At 41.1% G+C, this 16902-nt stretch overlaps 1 pseudogene across 1 annotated transcript; it reads right to left on the reverse strand.

Moving 5' to 3' along the window:
- Nucleotides 1–3424: 3424 nt before the first annotated feature.
- LOC143793753 (proteinase-activated receptor 1 pseudogene) lies at nt 3425–16677 on the reverse strand (annotated as a pseudogene). Its single transcript, XR_013220238.1, has 3 exons — nt 16667–16677; nt 9929–9964; nt 3425–5271 (listed from the first exon to the last, which is right to left on the reverse strand). The product of XR_013220238.1 is annotated as a proteinase-activated receptor 1 pseudogene (transcript).
- Nucleotides 16678–16902: the final 225 nt, after the last annotated feature.

The following is a 16902-nucleotide window of genomic DNA, read 5'->3' on the forward strand; positions in this document are numbered from 1 at the left end:
GATAAATAAAGAAATAATCCCACATAAAACACACTAGGGGTTATATTCTACATGTGGTCTAATATCCCTTTGCAGCCTAGAGGCGAAATTAAAACAAAAATGTTTTATTCTGCTCTACAGCCACTTTTGCATCGTTTGTCTTGTTCAACGTTAAGGGTATGTGCACACGTTGCAGAATTGCCTGCAGAATTTTCTTCCCAGAATCTGCATCTCTTGCCAGAAAACACGTGTAAAAATCCACCGGATTTGATGAGTTTTTTATGTGTTTTTGATGCCCGCAAATAGTGGACCCCCCACAAAAATGACGTGGGGTCCCCCTATGATTAATAGCCGGAAAAGACTATGCAGACAGCTGTGGGCTGATATTCATAGCCTAGAGATGGGCCATGGATATTGGCCACCCTTGCTACAAATACCAGCCCCCAGCCGCCCCAGAAATGGCTCATCTGTAAGATGCGCCAATTCTGGCACTTAGCCTCTCTCTTCCCACTGCCCTGTAGTGGTGGCATATGGGGTAATAAGGGGTTAATATCACCTTTGATTGTAAGATGACATTAAGCCCGGTTAGTAATGGAGAGGAGTCAATAAGACACCTATCCATTACTAATCCTATAGTAGTGAAAGAGTTAAAGACACAGCCAGAAAAAAGTATTTTAATATTCTTAATTTAACCATACTTACAACCACGCCTAATTCCCCAAAGTTATTGATCACCTGCAAAAAATAATAAACCAACAGTATACTCCCTCAGGAGATGTGACCGCTCTATAGGCCTTCAGTGGCACACTGACAGGAGACAATGGCTCCTGCAGTGTTAACACTGAAGCTTCAATGGCCGCAAGTGACAGTGTGAACTATACTGTACTCACAGCGGCGGAGGGATACAGTGCGGAAGGATACCTTCTGTCATTGTATCTAGGAGCCCCTGGAGAGCGGTCGCATCTGCCGATGTGACAGCTCTCCACCGGATATCGTCGTGGGACACTCGTTGTTACATGGATTGCATCGGATCAGGGAGTATACTGTTGGTTTATTATTTTTATATTTGTTACAGGTGATCGATGGCTTCGGGGATTAGCTGTATGGTGAGTATGTACTGTATGTCTATATGTGTGTATGTGTTTTTTTTACACTTGACCACAGTAGCCGGATGATGGGACTACTGCTGTCCCATCATCCGGCTACCTGTCACTGTAGCAGGCATAGCCGGATAGGACTAGAAGTCCCATCGAACAATGCCTGCCTACATACAGACGCACACACACACACAGCCTGGCGCACACACACACAGCCACACACATCGACGCGCAGACAGATACACACAAATGCTCGCACACAGACACGCACATCGTCTCCGTACACACAGTCTCCGTCCACACACATAATATCCGCCCACACACTCTTCCCCCTCCCGATCTGCAGCATTTCTCGCAGGCAAATCTGCAGATCTTTTTTAAACCTGCGGTTTTGCTGCGGATTCGCCTGACACAATGGAAGTCAATGGGTGCAGAAACGTTGCAGATCCGCAAAAGGAATTGACATGCTGCGGAAAAAAAATACTGCGATTTTGCTTGTTTTTTCCACAGCATATGCACACCAAATGTCAGTTTCACATTGACTAACATTGCTTATGCACTACACAGTGGATTTGATGCAATTCCGCGTGTCCAAAAACGATGCGGAAACGCATCAAAATCCGCAACGTGTGCACATAGTTGGCCCTCTTTAATATGGTTTAAAAAAGACCATTGATCATCAAGTTTAACCAAAGAATAGGAGAGAATAAATGGAAGAGGCACATGCACAACCACAATATGTGATTCAGTCTGTCCAAAAATAACTAATATTTCCCTCCAGTTCCCTGATTTTAACTTATTCACAACATTTTATCATTAACACCAGATAGCACTAATTAGCACAATGACTTTAGCTACTGACCCATTGAAGGGTTTGCCTCATCTGAACATGCTGTTGTCATTGGGGGGGATACTCTGCTCAGGACTTGATGAGCTGCTGTTGTGATGAACTATAAAGAGTGTCTTCTTTGACCCTTGTAAGGGGCCTCTGCAATAAAAATGAGCAGTTGCATGAGACAGAATAAGCTAGACTGTCAGTATTGAGTTTAAAGGGAATGTGTAATCATAAAATAATCTATTGTGTAAATCTGGTTTTAGATTAAATGTACCGAATATACTCGTATGTGTATAAGCCGAGTTTTTCAGCACATTGTTTTGTGCTGAAAATGCCCCCCTTGGCTTATACAAGAGTCATTGTCCTAGTTTATGGCAGGGGAGGGGGCAGGAGCCAGTGCCTGTGGCTAAAGCCTGTGACCGCTGCTAGAGAGAAATGAATATTCACTGCACTGCACTGACAATGAATATTCATTTCTCTTATAACGCGCACAGTTGCAGCCGCCGGCTTCCAGCAGCTGCCAGGCTCTGACGGGTGCCCACTCATTAAGGTAATGAATATTCACCTCTCTTCACTCCCATAGGCTGGAGAGAGGTGAATATTCATTACCTTAATGAGCAGGGACACGTGATCACCCGGCCAGAAGAGCTGCTGGAAGCCGGAACAAGATGCTGCAAGGGAGCGCAGGAAGGTAAGTAGGATATTTTGGGGTTTTTTTTAAATTTTTTATGCTTTTCTCATGGGGGCCATACATACAAGGATGGGGATAAGGAGCCATGCATACAAGGATGGGGATAAGGAGCCATGCATACAAGGATGGGAATAAGGAGCCATGCATACAAGGATGGGAATAAGGAGCCATGCATACAAGGATGGAAATAAGGAGCCATGCATTCAAGGATGGGAATAAGGATCCATGCATTCAAGGATGGGAAAAAGGAGCCCATGCATGCAAGCATTACTAAAGGTAATGAATATTCACTGCTCTCCTCGCCCATGAATACGATATATATCAGTGAGCGAGTGAGTACGTGGTGGCCATAATACTGTAGGATTGCATTATATTCTATGGGCGACTGCATTATATTCTATAGGGGGGCTGCATTATATTCTACGTAGGGGTTGCGTTATACTATGTGAGGTCAGAATTATATTCCTTATGGGGACTGCAATATACTCTACGGAGGACTATGGGGAGTGTATTGTACTGTATGGAGGACTATGGAGAGTCTATTATCCTATATGGAGATATGAGGAGTATATTATCCTATATGGAGGACTATAGGGAGTCTATTATACTATATAGAGGACCTTAGGTAGTGTATTATACTATATGGAGGACTAGGGATTACATTATACTATATGGAGTGCTAGGGGGAGTACATTATACTATATGGAGGACTATGGGGAGTCTATTATACTATATGGAGACCTATGGTGAGTGTATTATACTATAAGGAGGACTAGTGGGAGTGCATAATGCAGGATATTCATGAAGTGATTGGATTGGTTATGCTGGAACAAAAATCCCTGTTTTCATCAGCACATCGCCCAGTGAAAACTGCAGATATGCTGCTAAGATGATACTGTATGTGGACAGATTGATCTACTAGTGATCATTCTGTCCCTATCATTATTCCTCAGCCGGTGTAAAGAGGCCAGGAAACAAGTCGCGGATGACTTCAATATTGTGGATCACACTGGTTTAGTGGCCTGAAATCAGCGCGTGTAACTACAACCAAAATGTTTCCATGTGATGTGTAATATGTTAGAATTTAGGGCCCCATTTTAAACTGTTGCCTAGGGCCCCACTTTGCCTAAAACTGGCCCTGCCCACAGGAAGTAGGAGTCTTCAATTAGGCCTAGTGCCTAGTGTGAAAGTTACCAGTTTTTATTTTTTAATAAATAGTGGTATGATAAGAATAATGTAAAAATCTTTCAAAAATACATTTAACTCAATTTCATGATCTAAACTATAGGTCATTGACTACACATTCCTTTTTATCTCCGATTGATTTCAATGTATGCAGTGGTCGTCCATGTTGAGTTACTGCTTTGAGATTACATTCACTCTTGCATTTTTTTTTAGTATGTGTTTTTGTAACTCATTTAAACTGATCACTTTTTCATTTCATTATTTTCAATCTATCTCCCTAAATGGACTGTTCTAAAAGGTAAGAAAGGAGAAATCTATGAAAGTATTACTATTTACAGATTTGAGTTGTCGTTTCCATTTTTTCAATTAATTTTTCAAGTGCACCTAAACTCTGCCTGAAGAAGTTATACGTGTGGAGTTACTGTGTGTTATTTCTTTAGCGTCCTTCTTACAGCACAGCCGCCTGTACAGGGACATATAATTTTTTGTTGATGCAAAGTAATATAAAAAGGGATCAAGACAGCAACTAATGGTGCACACACAGGTACAGATCGTGTAGGTAAAATACAGATCACCAGAATCAGGCCTGAGACGGAGATTTTGAATTAAAAAGATGACATTGGTCGGCCCGAAGCACAACATGAATTCGGATATCACAATGATAACGAAGATCACGGCTTGTCTCTTTTTCTCTGTGTTGCCCATTTCCGAGGACGTCAGTTTTCTTATGGTTACAATATAGCAGAAGGTTGTAACCATTAAAGGCAAGAAAAATAAAAGTATACAAAAAGTAGAAAAATAATATAGAAAGTAATTATTTACTACTTCTTTATCCTGAACATCATGACAGATTGTTTTGTCGACAGAGACAAAGTACTGAGTTTGCTTCTGTATGAGAAGAGGTATGGTGCTGCATATGGAAATGAACCAAATGGCGAAACAGATCAACCAAGATCTGTTCACTCTACGCCAATAGAGGGACTGCAAAGGATAAACCACAGCCAGGTACCTGTCCACGCTCATACCTGTCATGATGAGGATGGAGCAGTACATGTTACAGTAAAATGCCGCAAGGGTAAAGCGGCACATTCCTTCTCCGATGAGCCAGTTATTCCCAGAAAATCTATAAACAATGTTAAAAGGCAGCGTACAGACAAAAAGCACATCAGCAAGCGCAAGGTTCAACATGTACACCACGGCTGGCTTTTGGACTTTTGTCTTTACAAGAATTATGATGATGGCTTTTATATTTAATGGTAAGGCAAAAAGAAACACGAACATATATATCAATGGTACAAATAGGGTCAACCAGCGGCTTGAAAGATAATATATGACTTTAGGTGAGATACTATTGTCGACACTAATATAGTTTTCCATAGGCAATCCGTTTTGTGGGTCTTCTATGGATGAGTTTGTTGATGGACATTTTGTCGAGTTGTCATAGGTTTCATTGCTGTTTTCTGATTTAGTTGAGGTTTTTCCATCTAAATGAATGATGACAACAATTACACTGGTGAAGCAACAAGTTTAGTATATGAAGACGTGGTAGACAAAAAATAACCTATCAAAATATAGGTACAAATTGACCTGCACTACATACAGTGGGGAAAAGAAAGTATTTAGTCAGCCACCAATTGTGCAAGCTCTCCCACTTAAAAAGATGAGAGAGGCCTGTAATTGACATCATAGCCAGGGCTGCCACTAGGAATTTCAGGACATGTGGCGTGTCTTTCCAGACCGCAGCATGTCTATTTATCTTGCAGAGACGCTCAGTCTCCACAAGATAAATTACACAGTCCAATGTATGGGACGCGGTGATTCCGCATGGTTCAATGAACACATGCGGAATTACAAAAGCCGACCGTGCTTTGGATGGAGCGGACAAGTACTGCGTCCAAAGCGCTGCCTAATCCTGAATGTGGAAACATACCCTAAGAGCCTTTATTCTCCCTGCAATATACTGTGCTTGTGATATGTATAATATATATATGTATATACTAGCTGAAGAGCCCGGCGTTGCCCAGGTATAGTAACTAACTGTTAGTTATAGCACCTCACTTCTCTCATTTTCCCATCACGCCTCTCATTTTCCCCCTCACACCTCATTTTCCCCCTCACACCTCTCATTTTCTCCCCTCACTTCTCTCATTTCCCCCCCAACTCTTGTCATTTTGACCTCACACCTGTCTTTTTCCAATCACTCCACTATTTTCCCCTCACTCCTCTCCTTTTGCACTCACACCTCTTCATTTTCACCTCACACCTCTTATTTTCCCCTCAGTATATACCTGTATGTCATCTGCTCCTGTACATAGTATATACCTGTATGTCATCTCCTCCTGTATATAGTATATACCTGTATGTCATTTCCCCTGTATATAGCATATAACTGTATGTCATCTCCTCCTGTATAGAGTATATACCTGTAAGTCATCTCCTCCTGTATATAGTATATACCTGTATGTCAACTCCTGTATATAGTATATACCTGTATGTCACCTCCTGTATATAGTATATACCTGTATGTCATCTATCCTGTATATAGTATATACCTGTGTCATCTCCCCTGTATATAGTATATACCTGTTTGTCATCCCCCTGTATATAGTATATACTGTACCTGTATGTCATGTGACCTCCTGTATATAGTATATACCTGTATGTCATTTCCCCTGTATATAGTATATAACTGTATGTCATCTCCTCCTGTATAGAGTATATACCTGTAAGTCATCTCCTCCTGTATATAGTATATACCTGTATGTCAACTCCTGTATATAGTATATACCTGTATGTCACCTCCTGTATATAGTATATACCTGTATGTCATCTATCCTGTATATAGTATATACCTGTGTCATCTCCCCTGTATATAGTATATACCTGTTTGTCATCCCCCTGTATATAGTATATACTGTACCTGTATGTCATGTCACTTCCTGTATATAGTATATACCTGTATGTAATTTCCCCTGTATAGAGTATATATCTGTATGTCATCTCCCCTGCATATAGTATATACCTGTATGTCATCCCCCTGTATATAGCATATACCTGTATGTCACCTCCTGTATATAGTATATACCTGTATGTCATCTATCTTGTATATAGGATATACCTGTATGCCATCTGTATATACCTGTACGTCATCCCCTGTATATAGTATATACCTATACGTCATCCCCTGTATATAGTATATACCTGTATGTCATCTCCCCTGTATATACCTGTATGTCATATCCTCCTGTATATAATATATAGCTGTATGTCATCTCCTGTATATATAATATATAGCTGTATGTCATCTCCTCCTGTATATAGTATATACGTGTATGTCATCTCTCCTGTATATAGTAAAGTCCAGACGTGACTGTGCAAAATTTTGTGGCTGTAGCTGCGACGGTGCAGATGTCAATCCCGGACATACACACACATAGCAGTTTGGAGAGTAAATGCCACCTGTGGGAATCTTCAGAGAGGGCCGCTGTGTCCTGTGAGGGGCAGATTGGGCTCAGCAGCCTTATGCTTCTCTGCAGGTGAGGGGGGACTGCGCTCTGCTCTTATCACGATCTATAGCTGATACAGACAGGGGTCAGGACATAGCAGAGTCCTCAGTGAGCGGCTGCTGTGCTGATAGTATGGCTGAGACTCCGGCCGGCTCACTGACAATGTGTCTGCTGCAGGGACTGGACTGGAGCCTGTCATCACACCATCCATACACTTCCCCAGCACAGGCTCACACACTCACACGGCGCTGCGCTGCTCCTGCCGCTTACTGACTGTACCTGGGCAGAGAATGCTGCACTGAGCCGCGCTCAGCAGGGATTGGATGGTGGAGTCCCGCCCTCCTGTGGCCCCGCCCACCAGTGGCTCAGCACTGGCTGCCTCAGGCCAACTCTGTGTCACAGTGACGCTCCTCCTTCTGCTTCCTCCTCACACCGCTCCGGCTTATGAAAACTGATGCCGGGTCCCCCCAGCTCAGGGGCCCCATACACCAGTAAGGGTAATAATGCACTGATGGCAGCCATGAGAGTGAAACAACTATGAGAGTGAAAATGAGCAAACAAATCCAGAAAATCACCTTGTCTGATTTGGCAAGATTTATTTTGCAAATTATGGTGGAAAATAAGTATTTGATCACCTAAAAACATGCAAGATTTCTGGCTTTCACACACCTGTAACTTTTTCTTTAAGAGGCTCCTCTGTCCTCCACTCTTTACCTGTAGTAATGGCACCTGTTTCAACCTCCTTCCCTCCGCCGTGACATTAAATATGGGTCGTGGCTGGGTCTTCTAGCAAGACAATGACCCAAAACATACAGCCAAGGCAACAACAAAGGAGTGGGTCAAAAAGAAGCACATTAAGGGCATGGAGTGGCCTAGCCAGTCTTCAGACTATCCCATAGAAAACTTTTGGAAAGAGTTTAAGCTCCGAGTTGCCAAGCGACAGCCTCAAAATCTTAATGATTTAGTGATGATCTGCAAAGAGGAGTGGACCAAAATTCCTCCTGACATGTGCGCAAACCTCATCATCAACTACAAAAAACATCTGACTGCTGTGCTTGCCAACAAGGGTTTTGCCACCAAGTATTAAGTCTTGTTTGCCAGAGGGATCAAATACTTTCTCACTGCAAAATGCAAATAAATTTATATAATTTATATAACGTGATTTTTTGGATTTTATTTTCGATATTCTATCTCTGAATGTTAAAATTATCTACCCTTAAAATTATAGACTGTTCATGTCTTTGTCACTGGGCAAACTTACAAAATCAGCAAGGGATCAAATACTTATTTCACCCACTGTATATAATACATATGCAATAATTTGGGTTCAGTGGTTCGGCTGTTTTTGGCAAAATTGAGTTTCAGCTCCCTCCAAAGATTTTCTATTGGGTTCAGGATATGGAGACCAGCTAGGACACTTGAGGTCCTTGAAATGCTTCTTACGGAGCCACTCCTTAGTTGCCCTGGCTGTGTGTTTCGGGTACTAGTCATGCTGGAAGACCCAGCCACAACATATCTTCAATTACTTACTAAGGGAAAGAGGTTGTTGGCCAAAACCTCATGATACATGACCCCATCCATTCTTCCTTCAATACAGTGCAGTCGTCCTGTCCCCTTTGCAGAAAAGCACCCCCAAAGTATGATGTTTCCCCTACCATGCTTCATGGTTGAGACGGTGTTCTTGGGTTTGTACTCATCCTTCCTCCTCCAAATATGGTGAGTGGAGTTGATGTCATGACCTTCTCCCATGCTTCCTATTGATCATTCAGATGGTCACTGGTAAGCTCCAAACAGGCCTGGACATGTGCTGGCGTGAGCAGGGAGACCTTGCGTGCCCTGCAGGATTTTAATCCATGATGGTGTAGTGTGTTACTAATGGTAATGTTTAATACTGTGGTCCCAGCTCTCTTCAGGTCATTGACCAGTTCCTCTCATGTACAGTAGTTCTGGGTTGATTCCTGGCCTTTCTCAGAATCACCTTACCCCACAAGGTGAGATCTTGAATGGAGCTCCAGACCAAGGAAGATTGACAGTCATCTTGTGTTTCTTCCATTTTTTAATAATTATGCTAACAGTTGTTGCCTTCTCACCAAGCTGCTTGCCTATTGTCCTGTAGCCCATCCCAGCCTTGTGCAGGTCTAGAATTTTGTCCCTGATGTCCTTAGACAGCTCTTTGGCCTTGGTCATGGTGGAGAGGTTGGAGTGTGATTAAGTGTGTGGACAGGTGTCCTTTATACAGATAATCAGTTCAAACAGGTGCAATTAATACAGGTAATGAGTGCAGAGGTAATGAGTGCAGAGTAGGAGGCCTTCTTAAAGAAAAACTAACAGGTCTTAGAATTTAGAATTCTTGCTGGCTGGTAGGTGATCAAATACGGTACTTATTTCATGCAATAAAATGCAATTTAATCATTTAAAATTCATACAATGTGATTTTCCGGTTTTCATTTTTAGATTCTGTCTCTTACGCTTGAAGTGTACGTACAATAAAAATTACAGACCTCTCCATTCTTTGTAGGTGGGAAAACTTGAAAAATCTGAGGTCTATCAAATACTTTACCCCACTGTGTATGCCTGATGTACTGTATTTAGTATTGGTTTATGCTAACATTTCATAGCAGAGATTCTTTCTTACCTATTGTTATTGATATCCCCAGTCTTCTAGCATAACCTGAAAGTAAAAGTTTAACTAATCTATAAAATATTGTTAGATTAGATTCAAGTAGGAATTTATCAATGGCTATGGCTCAAAATTTATGTATATATTAAAAAAAAAACATGCTCAATTTACTATTCAGTCATCCCCAAGTGCCAAGACCGACACTGTTCCACGTGAGGTTGTTACGTCACGTGTGCCCTGCATCCAATCATCACTGGCTTCAATGTCACTGCCTTCAGACAAATAAGTGCTAAGTAAGCTGCAGCTGCTCTCACTTCCTCTTGAGTACTTATAAGTCCAAAGGTGGGAAAAGTGAAGCCAGCGCTGATTGCACGCAGGGCTCACGTGACATAACAACTTCACTTGAGCCCAGGGAAAGTGAGAACCGACACCGCTGGAACAGCGCCGACACAGGAGGTGAGTATATAATAAGTCTTATTATTTTAAGGAAGAAAAACACAATGGAGCAACCATCAGCTCACCAGGTTGAGAAATTCCTAGAATAGGGGTGCAGTGCATCGAGACTTCAGGCTGGTTTCCTGAGTAAATGAACAATAAAAAAATGGGAAAATCCTAAAACATCACATTTATTAGTAGATTTAACCCCTTTCTGACATCCAAAGTACTATCCCGTCCATGTGGGCTGGGCCCGTATGACCATGGACGGGATAATACGTCGAGGCCGATCGACAGCGCACACGGGTGGTGTGTGGCCTATCGGGGCCGGGTGTCAGCTGATTCTCACAGCTGACACCCGGCACCAAGTGCCAGGAGCAGTCACGGACCACTCCCGCCACTTTAATCCCTGGAACACTGCAATCAAACAAGATTGCAGCGTTCCAGTGGCATAGAGAAGCGTCACGCAGGGAGGGGGCTCCCTGCGTGCTTCCCTGAGACCCACAGAACAACACGATGTGATCACGTTGTTTCAAGGGTCTCCTTCCGGCAGGCCCCGGATCCAAGATGGTCATAGGGTCCTTCCGGTTCCTGCATGGAGGTGGCTTGCCAGCTCCTGCTGAGAGCCGGCACCGGCAAGCCTCCTGCAGTGCCTGTCAGATCGCTGATCTGACACAGTGCTGTGCAAAGTGTCAGATCAGCAATCTGACTTTATACAGTGATGTCCCATCCTGGGACAATGTAAAAAAATAAAAAGAAAAATATTATACTGTGTATAATACTGTGTTTCTTTATTTAAGATTTTTAAAAATCTTAAATAAAGAAAAAATATAATAAATATTGTTCCAATAAATACATTTCTTTATGTAAATAAAAAAAAAACAATAAAAGTACACATATTTAGTATTGCCGCATCTGAAACGACCCGACCTATAAACCTGTCCCACTAGTTATCCCCTTCACTGAACACAGTAAAAAAAAAAAAAAAACCGAGGCAAAAAACAACGCTTTATCATCATACTGCCGAACAAAAAGTGGAATAACACGTGATCAAAAAGACGGATATAAATAAGCATGGTACCGCTGAAAACGTCATCTAGTCCCTCAAAAAACGAGCTGCCATACTGTATCTATACAGAAGTTATAGTCCTCAGAATAAAGCGATGCAAAAACAATTATTTTTTATATAAAATAGTTTTTATTGTATAAAAGCACCAAAACATAAAAAAATTATATAACTGAGGTATCGCTGTAATCGTACTGACCCGAAGAATAAAACTGCTTTATCAATGTTACCACACGCAGAACGGTATAAACGCCCCAACCAAAAGAAATTCATGATTTGCTGTTTTTTGTTCATTCTGTCTCCCAAAAATCGTAGTAAAAAGCGATCAAAAAATATCATGTTCCCGAAAATGGTACCAATAAAAATATCAACTCGTCCCACAAAAAACAAGACCTCACATGACTCTGTGGGCCAAAATATGGAAAAATTATAGCACTCAAAATGTGGTGATGCAAAAACTATTTTTTGCAAAAAAAAGTGTCTTTTAGTGTGTGACAGCTGCCAAATATAAAAACCTGCTATAAAAAGCCACTATAAATAGAAAATCAAACCTCCCTTTATCACCCCCTTAGTTAGGGAAATATAATAAAATAAAAAACATGTATTTCCATTTTCCCATTTGTGTTAGGGCTAAAGTTAGGGTTAGGGTGGGGCTAAATTTAAGGTTAGGGTTGGGGCTAGAGTTGGGGTTAGGGTTTGGATTACGTTTACGGTTGGGTTAAGGGTTGGGATTAGGGTTGGTATTAGGCTTAGGGGTGTGTCAGGGTTAGGGGTTTTGTTAGGGTTATGGTTAGGGTTGGGATTAGGGTTAGGGCTGTGTTGGGGTTAGGGGTGTGGTTAGGGTTGGGATTAGGGTTAGGGGCGTGTTTGGGTTAAGGGTGTGGTAAGGAATATGGTTAGGGTTGGGATTAGGGTTAGGGGTGTGTTCGGGTTAGGGTTTGAGTCAGAATTGGGGGGTTTCCACTGTTTAGGCATATCAGGGGATCTCCAAACACGACATGGCGTCCGATCTCAATTCCAGCCAATTCTGCGTTGAAAAAGTAAAACAGTGCTCCTTCCCTTCCGAGCCCTGCCATGCGCCCAAACAGTGGTTTACCCCCACATATAGGGTATCAGCGTACTCAGGACAAATTGCACAACAACTTTTGGGGTCCAATTTCTATTGTTACCCTTAGGAAAATGCAAAACTGAGGGCTATAAAATCATTTTTGTGGAAAAAAAAAGATTTTTTATTTTGACGGCTCTGCATTATAAACTTTAGTGAAACACTTGGGGGTTCAAACTTCTCACAACACATCTAGATAAGTTCCTTGGGGGGTCTAGTTTCAAATATGTGGTCACTTGTGTGGAGTTTCTACTGTTTAGGCACATCAGTGGCTCAGCAAACGCAACATGATGGCCGCAGACCATTCCATCAAAGTCTGCATTCCAAAACTCCACTACTTCCCTTCCAAGCTCCGACATGTGTCCAAACAGTGGTTACCCCCACATATGGGGTATCAGCGTACTCAGGACAAATTGCACAACAACTTTTGGGGTCCAATTTCTATTGTTACCCTTGGGAAAATACAAAACTGGGGGCTAAAAAATCATTTTTGTGGAAAAAAATGATTTTTTATTTTCACGGCTCTGCGTTATAAACTTTAGTGAAACACTTGGGGTTTCAAAGTTCTTACAACACATAAGTCCCTTGGGGGGTCTAGTTTCCAAAATGCCATCAGTTGTGGGGGATTTCTACTGTTTAGGTATATCAGGGTCTCTGCAAACGCAACGTGACACCTGCAGACCATTGCATCAAAGTCTGCATTCCAAATGGCGCTCCTTCTCTTCCAAGCTCTGCCATATGCCCACTACTGTTTAGGCACATCAGGCTCTCTCCAAACACGACATGGTGTCCTATATCAATTCCAGCCAATTTTGCCAATTTTGGAAAATAAAAATTGGTGGCGAAATGATCATTTTTGTGAAAAAAAATATGATTTTTTATTTTTACAGCTCTACATCATAAACTTCTGTGAACCACTTGGGGGTTTAAAGTGCTCACCACACATCTAGATCAGTTCCGTAGGGGGTCTACTGTCCAAAATGGTGTCACTTGTGGGGAGTTTCCACTGTTTAGGCACATCAGGGGCTCTCCAAACACGACATAGCGTCCTATCTGAATTCCAGCCAATTTTGCATTGAAAAGTCAAATGGCGCTCCTTCCCTTCCGAGCTCTGCCATGCGCCCAAACAGTAGTTTACCCCCACATATGGGGTATCGGCGTACTCAGGACAAATTGTACAACAACTTTTGGTGTCCAATTTCTCCTGTTACCCTTGGTAAAATAAAAACAAATTGGATCTGAAGTAAATTTTTTGTGAAAAAAGTTAAATGTTAATTTTTTTAAACATTCCAAAACATCCTGTGAAGAACCTGAAGGGTTAATAAACTTCTTGAATGTAGTTTTGAGCACCTTGAGGGGTGCAGTTTTTAGAATGGTGTCACTTTTGAGTATTTTCTATCATACAGACCCCTCAAAGTGACTTCAAATGTGATGTGATCCCTAAAAAAAAATGGTGTTGTAAAAATGAGAAATTGCTGGTCAACTTTTAATCCTTATAACTAGGGTTGAGCGACCTTTAGTTTTTTAGGGTCGAGTCGGGTTTTGTGAAACCCGACTGTCTTAAAAGTCGAGTCGAGTGTAATCGGCCGACCACCGTGAAAAGTCGGGTTTCGGCCGAAACACGAAACCCAATGAAGAAATTTTTTTAATATTATTTTTTAAATCTCGCTGGTTTTCCACATCGCTCCCGGAACGCTCATTTTACACTTTGCACATCGCTGTAATGCACGGGAAAAAAAATGCCTGTTCTTGTGTACGCCCCCTAACACCTATGTCAGCACTCTACCGCTCCTTCAATGGCTGCAAAAATGGCGCTAAACGCGTCATACGAAACGCGACTTTCGCGCCTAGATCGCGTACCGCATGGCCGACCCCACACAGGGATTGGGTCGGGTTTCATGAGACGCCGACTTTGCCAAAAGTCGGCGACTTATGAACATGAACGACCCGTTTCGCTCAACCCTACTTATAACTTCCTAAGAAAGAAAAATGTTGGTTCCAAAATTGTGCTGATGTAAAGTAGACATATGGGAAATGTTACTTATTAAGTATTTTGTGTGACATATCTCTGTGATTTAATGGCATGAAAATTCAAATTTGGAAAATTGAAAATTTTTTAACATTTTCACCAAATTTCCATTTTTTTCACAAATAAACGCAAGTCATATCAAAGAAATTTTACCACTAACATGAAGTAAAATATGTCATGAGAAAACCGTGTCAGAATCACCGGGATCCATGGATGCGTTCCAGAGTTATTAACTCATAAATGGACAGTGGTCTGAAATGTAAAAATTGGCCCGATCATTAATGTGCAAATCACCCTTGGGGGTTAAGGGGTTAAAACATGAAAAGGAAAAATTTATCATGTTTTTTTTAATTTTTCCTTTTCATGTTTTAAATCTACTAATAAATGTGATGTTTTATGATTTTTTCGGTTGCTGGATTTTCCCATTTTTTTCACTGTTAGCTTGAGAAGGTGTTGTGCTGGTAGTGGACAACCCCTTTTAATTATAACAAGTATAACATAACTTTATTTAATTATATTTTCAAACCTGACATTTGTATCATCAGATAGAGGCCTGTCAGTGTATTTCTATCAAAATGCTCATGCTGCATCTCACAGTTTCAGAAGTACTGGTCTACATGTCATATTTTTCAATCTAAGTTCTCCAGAATTGTACCTGAATTTGCACCAACATTTTACAATGTCCTTTATATTTTCAATGTCTTTTAGACTCTGTCTGGTTTTTGTCCAACAAGAGGTTGTAGCCTCTCTAAAACACAGCTTAGCCTAACATCCAACACTGTGCGCCAATAATGCACCACAATTATGGAAAATGTATCTGGCACTAAATAAGCCAACTAATAAGTAGTGTTCACCTAGGTTAGAAAGGTTTAAAATTAGGCAGAGTCATCAAAGAGCATGAACCACTATGATAAATCTTGTTCATTTTAAGACTGTCCAAAAATTATATAATACTGATAAGTCCGCCACGTTGGGGGAAATTTATAAAGGTAAATTGCCAGAATTTGCACCAAAAAACTTTCCGCATAGATATTGTGCTTTAGTAACTTTCTTTGCCTTGTCTGACAAGGGGGCACGGCCATGCTGAAAAGAGATGTGGCTTATCAGGAAAGGGGCAGGATCTTGCGACACATTACACCCAAAAATGTGTCAAAATTGTAGTGCACATTTCTGGCACAAAATAAGCATATTAATAGGAGGTGTGAACTTCGACCAGATAGTCTAAACATTTGTCTGATTTATCAAATATGAGCCCCTATGATAAATTAGACTGTCTAGTCAATGTGCTACTGCAAGGACCCCAAATTTATAAATCAGATGTGAAATACCTCAACCTAAAAATGTACTAAAAAGTATAAATACAGAGTTTTCCTCCATGTTTCATTACCCTGGTGATTCATGAAGCCTTAGTTTTTCTTCCCCTTGCCATACTATAGACTTTTACTCTGTTGTTATGTGAACATTAGCTGAAAAGGCTTTACTATCAATAAATGCCAAAATGATGAGAAGTCAATATAGAGCAAAAATCACGGGCTTGGTGAGGATTACCAAGGAGAGGATACTCCAAGTACAGTAATGCATACAATTTTATTAAGACTATGTGTTTCAGAGTCGATCAGACATCTTCGTCAGGTACATGATGACAGGATATTACCTATGACCTTTATATGAGTCAACGATGACGTAGTAAAAAAATACCTAGAAACATATTTAAAATACATTACTGCACAATCCCATGACATCTATTATATTAATAAAATCTCAATTATTCTATTATCAATAAATATATTTTACCGTCCTTGGTTTGTCCTCTCCTTGGCAGCACTCACCAAGTCTGTGATTTTTGTTCTATATCGATTTCCACCTGTTCCGATGGAGGAACCATTTGTATACTCAATCACTGTTGTGCCTGACTTTTCACAATGGAATTTGGTGAGTGCATCAAGTCACAACGACTATAGCATCTGGTTGATCTGCACTAGGAGCGCCTTTCCTCTCTAAAATGATGGAAAGTGAAAGCGCTCATCTAGGAAAACCAACTTTGCAAATGGTAAAGAAAATACATTGGGAGAAATTTGTCCATAGTGCCTGGAGATGTATAGATTCGTTAGTACTTACCCAACAGCTCATCCTCTGAAAATAAATGGAGAAAACAAATGAAAGTGAAATGCAGCATTTATTAATTTCTTGGATGATACACAGGGCATTGATCAATGATTACTTGCTTCATTATCGGCTCCTGTAAGAGGATCCCACCAATGGGAAATTACTAGAGTTGGTGCAGATCTATTCACAGGACCTGGTCTAGTGGCCAGATCAGCAGCTGGATAGGAACTCTAAGAACTGCCCCCTTT

Source organism: Ranitomeya variabilis, chromosome 1 (assembly GCF_051348905.1).
Source record: "Ranitomeya variabilis isolate aRanVar5 chromosome 1, aRanVar5.hap1, whole genome shotgun sequence".
Classification (NCBI taxonomy): Eukaryota; Metazoa; Chordata; class Amphibia; order Anura; family Dendrobatidae; genus Ranitomeya; species Ranitomeya variabilis.